The sequence below is a fragment of the Stegostoma tigrinum genome, chromosome 1 (genome assembly GCF_030684315.1).
Source record: "Stegostoma tigrinum isolate sSteTig4 chromosome 1, sSteTig4.hap1, whole genome shotgun sequence".
NCBI classification, from domain to species: Eukaryota; Metazoa; Chordata; class Chondrichthyes; order Orectolobiformes; family Stegostomatidae; genus Stegostoma; species Stegostoma tigrinum.
In genome coordinates, this window is record NC_081354.1 from 179,282,950 (window position 1) to 179,300,059 (window position 17,110).

At 45.6% G+C, this 17,110-nt stretch overlaps 1 protein-coding gene across 5 annotated transcripts in view; it reads right to left on the minus strand.

The window, feature by feature from the left end:
- The window catches only part of LOC125457394 (disintegrin and metalloproteinase domain-containing protein 12-like), a 130,441-nt gene that overhangs the window by 59,608 nt on the left and 53,723 nt on the right, over nt 1-17,110 (minus strand). For 2 of the 5 annotated variants that reach the window (XM_048541563.2, XM_048541571.2), the window contains exon 1: nt 10,638-10,880. The exons of 1 other annotated variant lie outside the window; for it this stretch is intronic. The gene's annotated coding sequence lies outside the window, so the exon portion shown is untranslated. Of the gene's footprint in view, nt 1-765; nt 786-10,637; nt 10,881-17,110 lie in introns of those variants that run through there. 2 more of the 5 variants (XM_048541555.2, XM_059650418.1) reach the window with 2 other exon arrangements.

Below are 17,110 nucleotides of genomic sequence, written 5' to 3' on the forward strand. Positions count from 1 at the left end.
CTTCCCCTCCCACATTTCTGATGAAGGGTCTAGGCCCGAAATGTCAGCTTTCCTGCTCCTAAGATGCTGTTGGCCTGCTGTGTTCATCCACCTCCACACATGTAATCTAAGACATGGACACTACCATCCCATGTGGAAACATCACCCACCGTGTACATGGCAGACACTCATGGGACTTGGCCATGTTGTCTATCTCATAAACTGCAGACAAGGATGTCCCAAGGCATGGTACATTGCTGAGACCATGCAGAAACTACAACAATGGATGAATGGACACTGCACGACAATCGCCAGACAGGGATGTTCCTTCCCAGTGAGGGAGCACTTCAGTGATCAAGGACACTCAGCCTGGATCTTCAGGTAAATGCCCTCCAAGATAGACTTCAGGACACACAACAACATAGAGTTGGTGAACAGAGACTGATAGGCAAGTTGCGTACCCATGAGGACAGCCTCAGCCAGGATCTTGAGTTCGTGTCACACTACAGGTGACTCCACCACACTATACACTGACACACACACACACACACACACACACACACACACACACACACACACACACACACACTCTCTCTCTCTGTCTCTCTCTCTCTCGATATTTTAATTATAAATTCGGTGTCGAGGGGCAGCCGGGAAGGAAAGCAGTGAGTATAAATACTCACCCTTCGATGCCAACGGCCATTTTGAGTGCGAGCAGCAGCGGAGGTAAATCGGACCCGGAAGACTGCAGCTAAGGTAAAGCAGTTTATTTTTAAAATTACTTACCGGTAGCGGGCAGCGGTGTTTTTCTCTTTCACAGAAGGAGCGGGAGCAGCGGAGGAAGTGACGAGGACCAGAGGGGCAGCCGGGAAGGAAAGCAGTGACCATATATATCAGCAAGGCAGCTAAACCCGAGACTCTCCAACTGTAATGTCTCCCAACCGCCCTCCTCCTCTAACCTAGTTAATAAGGTAAGGTTCATTCTAAACTTTCTCCATTGAATATAAGTTTGTTATTAATTTGTTATTATTACTTGAAGTAAGCTTTCTGCTTTAGTACTGAGTGGGTGTTCAGATAAGTGGGGTATGGATGCTGGGCAGTTGCTTGCTCCTCCTGCAGAATGTGGCAGTTGGGAGACATGGCACACGTCTCCGCTGGCTACATCTGCGGGAAGTGCACCCAACTCCAGCTCCTTGAAAACTGTGTTAGGGAAATGGAGCTGGAGCTGGATGAACTACGGATCATTCGGGAGGCAGAGTGGGTAATTGAGAGGAGTTACCAGGAGTTGGTCACTCCTAAGGCTCAGGACAAGGATAGATAGGTTACAGTTAGGGGGAGGAAAGGGGACAGACAGACAGTGCAGAGATCCCCTGTGGGCATTCCCCTCAGCAATAAGTATACCGTTTTGGATACTGCTGGGGGGGGATGACCTACCAAAGGAAAGCCATAGTAGTCAGTTCTCTGGCACTGAGCCTGACACTGTGGCAAAGAAGGGAAGGGGTCAGAATAGAAAAGTACTCGTGGTAGGGGACTCGATAGTTAGGGGAATTGACAGGAGATTTTGTGGTCAGGATCGGGATTCCCGGAAGGTATGTTGCATCCCTGGTGCCAGGGTCCGGGACATCTCCGATCGGGTGTATAAGGTTCTAAAAGGGGAGGGAGAACAGCCAGAAATCGTGTTACATATTGGCACTAATGATATAGCCAGAAGTAGGATTGAGGATATAAAAAGTGATTTCAGGGAGTTAGGATGGAAGCTGCAAAGCACAACAAACAGAGTAGTGTTCTCTGGTTTACTACCGGTGCCACGAGATAGCGAGGTGAGGAACAGGGAGCAGGCACAGCTTAACACGTGGCTACGCAGCTGGTGTAGGAGGGAGGGCTTCAGATATGTAGATAATTGGGATGCCTTCTGGGGAAGGTGGGACCTGTACAAGAAGGACGGGTTGCATCTGAACTGGAAGGGGACCAATGTCCTGGGTGGAAGGTTTGCTCAAGTAGTTCGAGAGGGTTTAAACTAGTATGGCAGGGGAGTGGGAACCTGAGCTGTATACCGGAGGTGATAGTTGATGCAGTTGAGGCTGTAGCAAGGGGTAGACCAGCTAGTGGGAAGGATTTTCCTGGGAAGGAACCAAGGGATCAGTTAAAGTGTGTTTGCTTTAACGCAAGCAGTATCAGGAATAAAAGTGATGAACTTAGATCATGGATCAGTACCTGGCGCTACGATGTTGTGGCCATAACAGAGACATGGGTTTCTCATGGGCAGGAATGGTTGCTGGATGTTCCAGGGTTTAGAACATTTAAAAAGAATAGGGAGGGGGGAGAAAGAGGAGGGGGTGTAGCACTACTAATCAGAGAGGGTATCACAGCTACAGAAGCTTCCATTGTCGAGGAAGATCTGCCTACCGAGTCAGTGTGGGTGGAAATTAGGAACAGCAAGGGAGCAATCACCTCGTTAGGGGTTTACTACAGGCCCCCCAATAGCAGCAGGGAGATTGAAGAAAGCATAGGTCGACAGATTTTGGAAAAGTGTGGACGCAGTAGGGTTGTTGTAATGGGTGACTTTAACTTTCCTAATATTGATTGGAACCTCCTTCGAGCAGAAGATTTGAATGGAGCTGTTTTTGTAAGGTGTGTTCAGGAGGGTTTCCTAACGCAGTACGTTGACAGGCCGACGAGGGGAGAGGCCATTCTAGACCTGGTACTCGGAAATGTGCCGGGGCAGGTATCAGATCTTGTGGTGGGAGAGTATTTTGGTGATAGTGACCATAACTGCCTCACATTCTGCATAGCTATGGAGAAGGAGAGGATTAGGCAAAATGGGAGGATATTTAATTGGGGAAGAGGAAACTATGATGCGATTAGACATGAGTTAGGAAGCATGGACTGGGAGCAATTGTTTCATGGTAAGGGCACTATAGACATGTGGAGACTGTTTAAGGAACAGTTGTTGGGAGTGATGAGTAAATATGTCCCTCTGAGACAGGCAAGAAGGGGTAAGATAAAGGAACCTTGGATGACGAGAGTGGTGGAGCTTCTCGTCAAAAGGAAGAAGGTAGCTTACATACGGTGAAGGAAGCTAGGGTCAAGCTCAGCTCGAGAGGATTACACGCAGGCAAGGAAGGAGCTCAAAAATGGTCTGAGGAGAGCCAGGAGGGGGCACGAGAAAGGCTTGGCAGAACGAATTAGGGAAAACACAAAGGCATTTTACACTTATGTGAGGAATAAGAGAATGGTCAAAGAAAGAGTAGGGCCGATCAGGGATAGCATAGGGAACTTGTGTGTGGAGTCTGAGGAGGTAGGGGAAGCTCTAAATGAGTTTTTTTGTTTCTGTCTTTACGAAAGAAACGAACTTTGTAGTGAATGAAACCTTTGAAGAGCAAGTGCGCATGCTGGAATGGATAGAGATAGAGGAAGCTGATGTGCTGAAAGTTTTGTCAAACATTAAGATTGACAAGTCGCCAGGCCCGCACCAGATTTGTCCTCGGCTGCTTTGGGAAGCGAGAAATGCAATTGCTTCGCCACTTGCGAGAATCTTTGCACCCTCGCTCTCCACTGGAGCCGTACCTGAGGACTGGAGAGAGGCAAATGTAATTCCTCTCTTCAAGAAAGGAAACAGGGAAATCCCCAGCAATTACAGACCAGTAAGTCTCACGTCTGTCGTCTGCAAGGTGTTAGAAAGGATCCTGAGGGATAGGATTTATGACCATCTGGAAGAGCATGGCTTGATCAAATGCAGTCAACACGGCTTTGTGAGGGGCAGGTCATGCCTCACAAACCTTATTGAGTTCTTTGAGGATGTGACTAGAAAAGTTGATGAGGGTCGAGCTGTGGATGTGGTGTATATGGACTTCAGTAAGGCATTTGATAAGGTTCCCCATGGTAGGCTCATTCAGAAGGTCAGGAGGAATGGGATACAGGGGACCTTAGCTGTCTGGATACAGAATTGGCTGGCCGACAGAAGGCAGCGAGTGGTAGTAGAAGGAAAATATTCTCCCTGGAAGTCAGTGGTGAGTGGTGTTCCACAGGGCTCTGTCCTTGGGCCTCTACTGTTTGTAATTTTTATTAATGACTTGAATGAGGGAATTGAAGGATGGGTCAGCAAGTTTGCAGACGACACAAAGGTTGGAGGTGTCGTTGACAGTATAGAGGGCTGTTGTAGGCTGCAGCGGGACATTGACAGGATGCAGAGATGGGCTGAGAGGTGGCAGATGGAGTTCAACCTGGATAAATGCGAGGTGATGCATTTTGGAAGGTCGAATTTGAAAGCTGAGTACAGGATTAAGGATAGGATTCTTGGCAGTGTGGAGGAACAGAGGGATCTTGGTGTGCAGATACATAGATCCCTTAAAATGGCCACCCAAGTGGACAGGGTTGTTAAGAAAGCATATGGTGTTTTAGAACATAGAACATAGAACAGTACAGCACAGAACAGGCCCTTCAGCCCACAATGTTGCGCCGACCATTGATCCTCATGTATGCACCCTCAAATTTCTGTGACCATATGCATGTCCAGCAGTCTCTTAAATGACCCCAATGACCTTGCTTCCACAACTGCTGCTGGCAACGCATTCCATGCTCTCACAACTCTCTGCGTAAAGAACCTGCCTCTGACATCCCCTCTATACTTTCCACCAACCAGCTTAAAACTATGACCCCTCGTGCTAGCCATTTCTGCCCTGGGAAATAGTCTCTGGCTATCAACTCTATCTATGCCTCTCATTATCTTGTATACCTCAATTAGGTCACCTCTCCTCCTCCTTTTCTCCAATGAAAAGAGACCGAGCTCAGTCAACCTCTCTTCATAAGATAAGCCCTCCAGTCCAGGCAGCATCCTGGTAAACCTCCTCTGAACCCTCTCCAAAGCATCCACATCTTTCCTATAATAGGGCGCCCAGAACTGGACGCAGTATTCCAAGTGCGGTCTAACCAAAGTTTTATAGAGCTGCAACAAGATCTCACGACTCTTAAACTCAATCCCCCTGCTAATGAAAGCCAAAACACCATATGCTTTCTTAACAACCCTGTCCACTTGGGTGGCCATTTTAAGGGATCTATGTATCTGCACACCAAGATCCCTCTGTTCCTCCACGCTGCCAAGAATCCTATCCTTAATCCTGTACTCAGCTTTCAAATTCGACCTTCCAAAATGCATCACCTCGCATTTATCCAGGTTGAACTCCATCTGCCACCTCTCAGCCCATCTCTGCATCCTGTCAATGTCCCGCTGCAGCCTACAACAGCCATCTACACTGTCAACGACACCTCCGACCTTTGTGTCGTCTGCAAACTTGCTGACCCATCCTTCAATTCCCTCGTCCAAGTCATTAATAAAAATTACAAACAGTAGAGGCCCAAGGACAGAGCCCTGTGGAACCCCACTCACCACTGACTTCCAGGCAGAATATTTTCCTTCTACTACCACTCGCTGTCTTCTGTTGGCCTGCCAATTCTGTATCCAAGCAGCTAAGTTCCCCTGTATCCCATTCCTCCTGACCTTCTGAATGAGCCTTCCATGGGGAACCTTATCAAATGCCTTACTGAAGTCCATATACACCACATCCACAGCTCGACCCTCATCAACCTTTCTAGTCACATCCTGAAAAAACTCGATAAGGTTTGTAAGGCATGACCTACCCCTCACAAAGCCGTGTTTACTGTATTTGATCAAGCCATGCTCTTCCAGATGGTCATAAATCTTATCCCTCAGAATCCTTTCTAACACCTTGCAGACGACAGACGTGAGACTTACCGGTCTATAATTGCCGGGGATTTCCCTATTTCCTTTCTTGAAGAGAGGAATTACATTTGCCTCTCTCCAGTCCTCAGGTACGACTCCAGTGGAGAGCGAGGATGCAAAGATCTTCGCAAGTGGCGAAGCAATTGCATTTCTCGCTTCCCAAAGCAGCCGAGGACAAATCTGATCCGGGCCTGGCGACTTGTCAATCTTAATGTTTGACAAAATTTTCAGCACATCAGCTTCCTCTATCTCTATCCATTCCAGCATGCACACCTGCTCTTCAAAGGTTTCATTCACTACAAAGTTCGTTTCTTTCGTAAAGACAGAAGCAAAAAACTCATTTAGGGCTTCCCCTACCTCCTCAGGCTCCACACACAAGTTCCCTATGCTATCCCTGATCGGCCCTACTCTTTCTTTGACCATTCTCTTATTCCTTTTGGCTTTCATTAACAGGGGGATTGAGTTTAAGAATCGTGAGATCTTGTTGCAGCTCTATAAAACTTTGGTTAGACCGCACTTGGAATACTGCGTCCAGTTCTGGTCGCCCTATTATAGGAAAGATGTGGATGCTTTGGAGAGGGTTCAGAGGAGGTTTACCAGGATGCTGCCTGGACTGGAGGGCTTATCTTATGAAGAGAGGTTGACTGAGCTCGGACTCTTTTCATTGGAGAAAAGGAGGAGGAGAGGGGACCTAATTGAGGTATACAAGATAATGAGAGGCATAGATAGAGTTGATAGCCAGAGACTATTTCCCAGGGCAGAAATGGCTAGCACGAGGGGTCATAGTTTTAAGCTGGTTGGAGGAAAGTATAGAGGGGATGTCAGAGGCGGGTTCTTTACACAGAGAGTTGTGAGAGCATGGAATGCGTTGCCAGCAGCAGTTGTGGAAGCAAGGTCATTGGGGTCATTTAAGAGACTGCTGGACATGCATATGGTCACAGAAATTTGAGGGTGCATACATGAGGATCAATGGTCGGCACAACATCGTGGGCTGAAGGGCCTGTTCTGTGCTGTACTGTTCTACGTTCTATGTTCTATGAATACTATCTCTCTCACTAACACCTAAAAAAGGAGTGAAGTTCTGAAAGCTTGAGTTTTCAAAGAAACCTGTTGGACTGTAACCTGGTGTCATATGATTTCTGTCTTTTTGAGACAGCCTGGCTCCGAGGGCTGGCTCAGTCAATACGGAAATTACAATTTCTAATACTGCCTTTTGTAACACCTTTTCTTGGAACTGAAATCATTAACTTTGAGTAACAGAATTGCATTACTGTGTCAATAGGATGGAAATATATAGGAGGAGTCTGCACGTCGATTATCCTACCAGCATAGTGAACAATAATAAATCACTAAACTTGGAGATGATCCAGGAAGCGGTATTTAATATCAAACAATGGCAAGGCGGAAAACAGCAAAAGGATAGCATGCAAAGATGACAACGTAACCCTCAATGTCAGCAAAACTAAAGAGCTGATCATCAACTTCAGGAAGCAAGTGGAAGGACATGCCCCTCTCTACATCAATGGAGCTGAGGTAGAGATGGTCAAGAACATCAAGCTCCTAGGAGTGATGATGACAATCAACAAAAATCTGTCCACAATGACCCTCTGAAGACCGTCCCACACAGACCCATCCACATCTATGTAACTCTGCATTTCCCATGGCTGATCCATACATCCCTGAGCACTATGGGCAATTTAACATGGCCACTCACCTAACCATGCACATCTTTGGACTGTGGGAGGAAACCAGAGCACACAGAGGAAACCCACACAGACTCAGGGAGAATGTGCAAATTCCACACAAACAGTTGCCCGAGGGCAGAATTGGCCCCGGTCCCTGGGTCAGTGAGGCAGTAGTGCTAACCATTGATCTGTCAGGCCTGGCAAATTTATCAGAATTCTTTGGAGAGGTGACAAGCAGGATAGATAAAGGGAAGGCAGTACATGTAATATATTTGGAATCTCAGAAGGCATTTGACACGATAGAACACATAAGGCTACATGTAAGATACGGGCTCGTGTTTTTAGTCGTAGCTATGAGCATGAATAGATGATTAACTAGCTAGTAAAAGACAGAGAGTTGAAATAAGGAGGATAATTCTAGAATGACAGGCAGTGACAAGTGGAGTCCTTCAGAGATCAATGCTGGGGTCTTAGTTATTTACAACGTGCATTGATTCTTGGATGGGGAATGAGAATGTACTATCACTAAGTTTGCAAATGAAAAAGAAAGGTGGGAAAGCAAGAGGTGGGGATGGTTCAAAGTGTCTGCAGAGCTTAAATAAAAGGTAAGCAGCAGGTATAATATATTTGGAATCTCATAAGGTGGTTGACAAGGTACCACACTTGAGGAGACGTAATGAAATCAAGGTACATGGTGTTGGAGGCAGTGTATTAGAATGGACAAATGATTGGCTAACTAATAGAGAAGCGGGAGTTCAACTAAGAGGCTTGTTTTCAGGAATGCAATAACTAGTGGAGTGCTGCAGGGATCAGTTTAGGGATCACAATTATTGCAACATACTTCAATGATTTGGCTGAATAAAATGAATCAGCAAAAAAAATGACTAAATATAATGTAGGAAAATTGACATTATGCACTTTGGCAGGAGGGATAGAGGAAGTGAATATTATTTAAATGGAGAAAGGCTGCAGAAAGCTACAGCGCAGAACGATTTGGGCATAGTTGTGCATAAATCACAAAAAAACAGCATCCAGCTTCAGTACATAATTAGGAAGGCAAAAAGAATAGTGGTCTTTATTTCAAAGGGAATGGAGTTTAATGAAAGGGAGGTTTTGCTGAAACTACACGGCACTAGTCAAACTACAGCTGGAATACTGTAATCAGTTTTGGGCATCTTATCTGAAGAAATATGCCCTGAAATTAAAAGTTGCCCGAAGAAGTTTTGTGCAGCAGATTCCCAGTATTGAGGGATTATCTTAAGAGGAACGGTTAAGTAGATCTGATCTGTGTGCATCAGAATATAGAAGAATGACAGGTGGTCTTATTAAACCACATAAGGTTATTAGGGAAAATAGAATCATAGAATCTCTACAGTGTATGAGCAGGCCATTTAGCCCACTGAGTCCACACTGGCCCTCCGAAGAACATCCCATCCTAACATTCACCCCCAACCTATCCCCAATCCTGCATTTCTCACAGTTAACTGTAGCCTGTACATCCCTGGACACTACGGGCAATTTAGCACGGCCAATCCACTCTAACCTGCACATCTTTGGACTGTAGAAGGAAACTGACAGCATAGATGGGGAAAGGTTGTTTTCCTTTGTCAGAGCGCCGAGGACCACAGGACACAACCTCAGAATAATGGGTCACATATTTAAGACAGAAATAGGGAGGAATTTCTTCTCTCAGGAAGTACTGAATCTGTGGAATTCTTTACCACACCAGGGCTGTAGAGGTTCAGTCATTAAGTACATTCAGGGCTGAGAAAAATGGATTTTTAATCAGCAAGGGAATCGAGAGTTATGGGAATAAGGCAGAAAAGTGGAGTTGAGGATTTTCAGATCAGCCAAGATCTCATTGAATGGTGGAGCAGATTTAATGGGCTGAATGGCCTGCCTTGGCTCCTGTGTCTTATGGAAGAAATTACAGATGTAGGACATCCCTCTGTGCTTGCTCTCCCCTCAAAGCAGTGCCGCTTAGATTAGATTATCTCTCAAATTTGTTTTTTTTTTCAAAGTATATCACTTCATGTTGATTCAGATTGAATTACATCTACCAAAAGTTTCCCAGTTTCATCAGCAGATACCGCTCTCTTGGCCATTATCAGATTGATGTTTTGGGGAATCCCTGCACTAAGGGAGGTGATGGCCTAGTGGTATTATTTGCTAGACTGTTAATCCAGACACACAGGTAATGTTCTGGGGACCCAGGTTCAAATCCCACCATAGCAGATGGTGGAATTTAAATTCAATGAATATCTGGGATTAAGAGTCTAATGATGATCAGGAATCCATTGTTGGGGGAAAATCTCATCTGGTTCCCTAATGAGCTTTAGGGGAAGGAAACTGTCATCCTCACCTGGTCTGGCCTGCATGTGACTCCAGACCCATTGCAATGTGATTGACTCTTAACATCCCTAAGGGCAACTAGGGATGGACAATAAATGCTGGTCTAGTCAGTGGTGCCTTCATTTGTGGATGAATAAAGGAAAAAAAAATGTTGTTTGTCAAAAAACATCACTTCAAAATTACCTTCATGCTTCCTGTACATGTCCAAAGGTTGTGAGGTACAAATGCAGGTTTTTTAGTTTCTAGTAGTTTTTCCACCACTGGTTTTAGACTGACTTATAGTTCAGGTTTATGCTTCCTCTTCAATTGTCATTGCTTCACCATTGGTGACCATGCCTCAGCTGACTTGTTCCCAATCTCCAGAATTCTCTTGATAAACCTCCCTCTTTCTCCCTTCCTCCATCTTCAGGTACTTCCCTAAAAATCTAAATCTCCAGCCAAACAGTTGGAAACATGTCCTAATATCTGCATATGTACTATCAAACACTGTTTGATTGTGAACATGGGAAATCCTTGGGAAGAGATAATGGGAACTGCTGATGCTGGAGAATCTGAGATAACAAAGTGTGGAGCTGGATGAACACAGCAGGCCAGGCAGCATCTTAGGAGCCTTGGGAAGCTTCACTAAACTCCAAGGTACTACATAAAGGCAAGTTCTTTTGTTAACACAATGTAACTGGTGGAAACCTAGATTATAAGTAAAACACGTTTGGAATAGTCAGAAAGACATCATCACTAGAGAGAAAAAAAAGTCAAGGTTAATGAATTGGGTGTGCCTATTATCGGAACAGTGTCTTCTAATGCAGTAACTTCACTTATTTCTTATTTTTGTTTTCAAATTTCGACAACTATGCTTTGCATTCTTTAATTACTATTCTTACCTCAATATATTGATGCATTGTTTGGATTTTACTAATGCTGCTTGTTTCCGGCCTTCCAGTACAGACTCTCCATTTGTGGTTTGGTATTGCATGTCTAGACTTAATTAATTGGCATAGACTTCCAGTAACTCCAATTTGTCTCCGTGGTTTGCTAAATTTGATTCACAGGGAACTTTTCTGCTGGGTAGGCTGTGGATTTTGTGTTTAAAATTTCTGTTGTGACGTGTTTTAGGTATCTCCATCGTATAAAATCTTACAGGCAGATTTCAAAGCTTGATACTTTGATACACTGATATTTAAAAGCTCCTAAACACTTAACTCATTTGCACAGTTTTCAAATGTTTTAGCAGAAGTGTCAGTAGTTTGAGGACTCGATTGAAATTTTTTTTATTCATTTCGTGGCAAGTGGTGTCACTGGCTGTCAGCATTTCTTATTGCCCTTGAGAAGGTGGTGGTGAGCTGCCTTCTTGGACCGCTGCAGTCCACCTGCTGTGGGTTGACCCATAATACAATTAGGGAGGGAATTCCAGGATTTTGACCCAGCCACAGTGAAGGAATGGCGATTATATTTCCAAATCAAGATAGCGAGTCACTTAGAGGGGAACATCAGAGGTGGCGGTGTTCCCAAATGTCAGCTGCCCTTGTCTTCCTAGGTGGAAGTGGTTATGGGTTTAGAAGGGCTGCTGGAGGGTCTTTGGCAAATTTCTGCGGTGCATCCTGTAGATAGTACACACAGTTGTTACTGAGCATTGGTGGTGGAGGGAGTGGATGCTTCTGGATGTAATGTCACTCAAGCTGGCTGCTTTGTCCTGGATGGTGTCAAGCTTCTTGAGGGTTTTGAGACTGCACTCGACCAGGCAAGAGGGGAGTATTCCATTACGTTCCGAACTTGTGCCTTGTAGATAGTGAACAATCTTTGAGTAGGCAGCAGGTGAGTTACTGGCAGCAGTATTCCTAGAAGCCTCTCCTACTATCTCTATTCCTAGCTTCTGGCCTGCTCTTGTAGACATTGATGTGGTGAGTTCAGTTGAGGTGCTGATCAATGATAACACCCACGATGTTGATTTAGGGGATTCAGTGATGGAATGTCAAGGGGCGGGAGTTAGATTTCTCTTAGTGGTGATGGTCATAGCCTGGCATTTGTGTGGCACAAATAGACAGATTGGAAAGTTGGGCAGATAAATGCCAGAAGGAGTTCAAACCAGGCAAATGTGAGGTGATGCATTTTGGAAGACCTAATTCAAGAGCAGACAATGCAGCAAATGGAAAAGTCCAGGGGAAAATTGATGTTTAGAGAGATCTGGGTGTTCAGGTCCATTGTTCCCTGAAGGTGGCAACACAGGTCAATGGGGTGGTCAAGAAGGCATACGGCATGCTTTTCTTCATTGAACTGGGTATTCAGTACAAGAATTGGCAGATTATGCTTCAGTTGTATAAGACTTTGGTTCGGCCACATTTAGAGTACTGCGTATAGTTCCGGTCACCACGTTACCAAAAGGATGTGGATGCTTTGGAGAGGGTGCAGAGGAGGTTCACCAGGATGTTGCCTGGTATGGAGGGTGCTAGCTATGAAGAAAGGTTGAGTAGATTAGGATTATTTTCATTAGGATTAAGAGATTGAGGGGGGGCCTGATTGAGGACTACAAAATCCTGAGAGGTATAGACAAGGTGGATAACAAGAAGCTTTTTCACAGAGTGGGGGACTCAATTCCTAGGGGTCATGAGTTCAAAGTGAGGGGAGGAAAGTTTATGATGGAAAGTTATGCGTGGAAGGTTCTTTATGCAGAAGGTGGTGTGCATCTGGAACACGTTGCCAGTGGAGGTGGTAGACGCAGACACGATAGTGACTTTTAAGATGTATCTGGACAGGTACATGGATGGGCAGGGAGCAAAGGGATACAGACCCTTAGAAAATAGATGACAGGTTTAGACAGAGGATCTCGATCGACGCAGGCTTGGAGGGCCGAAGGGCCTGTGCCTGTGCTGTAATTTTCTTTGTTCTTTGAATGTCACTTGCCGCTTATGAGCCCAAGACAGGATATTGCCCAGACCTTGTTGCATTTGAACACAGACACTTCAGCAGCTGTGGCATCATGAAAGGTGCAGAACATTGTGCAATTATCGGGAACTTCTGACCCTATGATGGAGGGAAGGTCATTGATGAAGCAGGTGAAGATGGTTGGGCCGGGGTCACTGCCCTGAGGAACTCCTGCAGAGATGTCCTGGAGCTGAGATGACTGACCTCTAAGAACCATGGCCATCTTCCTATGTGTCAGGAATGACTCTAACCAGCACAGAGTTTGCCTCCGATACCTATTGATTACAGTTTTGCTCGGGGTCCTTGATACCACACTCGGTCGAATATGTCCTTGATGTCAGGGCCTGTCACTTTCACTTCATCTCTGGAATTCTGCTCTTTTGTCCATGTTTGAACTAAGGTTGTAATGAGATCAGGAGTTGAGTGGCCCTGGCAGAATCCAAATTGGGCGTCACTGAGCAGGTGCTGCTTGATAGCACAGTTAGTGATTCCTTCCATCACTTTACTGATGGTCAAGAGGAGCCTGATGGGTTGGTAATTGGTTGGGTTGGATTTATCCTGCTTTTTATGTACAGGACCTATTTGGGCAATTTTCCACGTTGCTGGGTAGATACCAGTGTTATACCTGTACTGGAACCGCTTGGCTCAGGGAGAGGCAAGTTCTGGAGCATAAACCATCAGTACTATTGCTGGAATGTTGTCAAGGCCCATAGCCTTTGCAGTATCCAGTGTCTCCAACCGTTTCTTGATATCATACGGAGTGAATCAAAGTGATTGAAGACTGGTATCTGTAAGGCTGGATATGACGGGTGAGTCCAGGACTAGAGGACACAGTTTAAAAATAAGGGGTAGGCCATTTAGAACAGAGTTGAAGAAAAACTTCTTCACCCAGACAGTGGTGGATATATGGAATGCTGTGCCCCAGAAGGCAGTGGAGGCCAACTCTCTGGATACTTTCAAGAAAGAGATAGACAGAGGTCTTAAAGATAGTGGAATCAAGGGTTATGGGGATAAGGCAGGAACAGGATACTGATTGTGGGTGATCAGCCATGATCATAATGAATGGTGGTGCTGGCTCGAAGGGCCGAATGGCCTACTCCAGCACCTATTGTCTATTGTCTATTGTCAATTGACTGCTGGAGGAGGCTGAGACGGATCATCCACTCAGCACTTCCGGCTGAAGATTGCTGTGAATGCTCTAGCCTTATCCTTTTCACTGATGTGCCAGCCTCTTCCATCATTGAGGATGGGGCTATTTGTGGAGTCTTCTCCAGTGAGTTGTTTCATTGCCCATAGCCATTTACAACTGGATGTGGCAGGACTGCTTAGCATAGTCTATCACTCGCTGCTTTCTCTGTTTGGCTTGTAAGTAGTCCTGTTTGGTGGCTTCACCCGGTTGATACTTCATCTTCAGGTATGCCTGGTGCCGCTCCTGGCATGCCCTCCTGCACTCTCCATTGGACCGGGGTTGATACGTTGGCTTAATTAAAAACCAAAAGAACTGCGGATGCTGTAAATCAGGAACAGAAACAAAGTTGCTGGAAAAGCTCAGCAAGCCTAGTAGCATCTGTGAAGGAGAAAACAGAGTTAACATTTCAGTGTGATGGCCATTCTTACTGATACTGTCATGGACAGATGTAACTGCGGGTGGCAGATTAGTGGGGATGAGGTCAAATGTGTTATTCTCTCTCGTTGGTTCCTTCGCCACCTGCTGCAGACCCAGTCTAGCAGCTATATCCTTTAGGACCTGACCAGGTCCATCAGTAGTACCAAAGCTGAGCCACATTTGGTGGTAGACATTGAAATCCCCCACCCAAAGTGCATTTTGTGTCCTTGGCCATCCTCAGCACCTCCTCTAAGTGTTGTTCAATATGGAGGAGTACTAATTCATCAGCTGAGGGAGGACAGTATGTGGTAATCAACAAGAGGTTCACTTGCATATGTTTAACCTGAAGCCATGAGGCTTCATAGTGTCTGGAAGTCAATATTGAGGGCTCCTAGAGCAACACCCTCCTGACTGTATACCACTGTACCATTGCCCTTGCTGGGTCTGTCCTGCGGATGGGATAGGACATATCCAGGGATGGTGATGGTGCTGTCTGGGATATAGAGCATAGAACATTACAGCACAGTACAGGCCCTTCGGCCCTCAATGTTGCGCTGATTTGTCTGTAAAGTATGATTCTGTGAGTGTGACTATGTGAGGCCATTGCTAAACTAGTCAGTGAGACAGCTCTGCCAATTTTGGCACTAACCCCCAGATATTAGTGAAGAGGGCTTTGCAGGGTCGACAGGAAGGGGGATAGTGCCATTGTCTATTTCAGTGCTGAGGCCGATTCCAGGTGATCCATCCGGTTTCATTTCTTTGAGACTTTGCAGCGATCGGTAAAACCGGGCGGCATGCTAAGCTGTTTCAGAGGGCAGTTGAGAGTCAACCACATTGCTCAGGGTCTGGAGTCACATGTAAGCCAGGCCAGGAGAGGGTGGCAGATTATCTTCCCTGAAGGACATTACTGAACCAGATGGGTTTCGAAAGGAATTTCATACATGTTGACTAATTTTATTGCATCAATGGAAAAGATAAAGGGATTGTTTTATTAAAAACTGAAAATATTAGAAATACATTAGGGCAGCACCACAACCCGGAAATGCCCCTCAAGTCACACACCTCCTTGACTTTAAAATATATCAATGTTCTTTCAGTGTGCTTGGGTCAACATCCTGGAAATCTTTTTCATAGCATTGGGGGTCCACCCAGAATACAAAATGTGTAATGTGTCTATATGGCAGCTCACCACCACCCTCTGAAATGCGATTCGGGTTACGTGAAAAATGCTGACCTAGGCAGTGATGCCCACAAACCATGAAGATCCTAGTAAGAGTGACCGCAGTGACAATCCCCTTCCTCGTGTTGTGTGGGACAGTCTTGACAGATCTATTAACTCAAAACTTGGCATCCATGAGGTGCTGAGGGCCATCAGCAGCAGAAGAACTGTACACCAGCAAAATCTGTGGTGTCATGGTTTGGCATATCCCCCACTCAACCATGACCATCCAGCCAGGAGAACAACCCTGTTTTATGGGAAGACTGCAGGAAGGCATAAGAGGACAGGATCAGGCATACCAAACAATGAGATGCAAACCTGATGAGAGACAGAGGTATATGATTCCATGTCAGCAGACCAGAACTAAGGTCTGTAGTTCTGCCATATCCAGTTGGGAATTGTGGTGGATGATTAAAAAAATCTCATGAGAAGAAGAGGATCTACAAATGTCCCCATCCTCAATGATGGAAGAGCCCAGCACATCAGTGCAAAAGATAAAGACGAGTCATTCACTGCAATCTTCAGCCAGAAATGCATTCTCCAGTGATCCCCAGCATCACAGATACCAGTCCTCAATCTTCAGCCAATTCAATCCACTCCACCTAATATCAAGAAATGGCTGGAAAATTGCCCAGGTTAAAAAAAAAGGTCAAATCCAAATTGGCCAATTACTGCCCATCAGTCTACTCTTTGACTGACTTATCCCAACTCTTCAACAGACTCAAATTTCCAAAGTGGTTGCACTGGATCAGGAGACACCCTGATACGAAATTCCTGGTCATGGGCACTACAAGTAACTAACTGACCATGTCCAAGACCCGAGGCTGAGATTTGACAGCACCCTTGACCATGGCAATACCCCTGTTCTTTGACCAAGGAATACTACCCATGAATGTGAATACATGACAATTTGACCGAAGCACGTGTAGTATGTTTCTGTGCAGGCTGTTGACAGGTGGTGAGGGTGTGACATTGGTGTAGCACGCTGCTGTCCACCAACATGTCTGCCCCCTTGTCTGATTAAGTCAAGCATGACAACCTGCCTTGCTTCCTGCCTATGGTGCATAGCAAGGCAACATAGAAGTACTGTGAGCCTTTTAGTTCAGAATGAGGCAGTAAAGCGCAAAGGCCAAGGCCAGGCAATGCAAGATGGGGATACCGTGAGCATCCAAGTGAATAAGCGCTGAAAGATCAGATGAGGAACACTGAGGTGCACCTTGTTCCAATGCATGAGATAGATGCTTGGCTCTATGTCAATATCTTGGCAGTAGCCTTATGATGAATGGTGTTGGTGCACTCTAAAATGCAGCAATGACGTGCAGACGGGCTAAAGATGCGCCATGATGTTGTGGGAAGCTGGCAATGTCCAATGGCAAGCTTCCTGGATGCTGCCCATGCAGTGCAACCTGAGATGTCAGTGATTGTTTTCCCAAATGGAGCCCCAGAAGTGAGATGGAGTTTGCAGGTAACGCTTCTGGGTTTCAGGTCATGAATAATCACCATCCAGTTCTTTTCATTATTTATTCATTTATGGGATGTGGGCATCGCTGGCTGGGCCAGCATTTGTCGTCAATCCCCAGTTGCCCTTGAGAAGTTAATGGCGAGCTGCC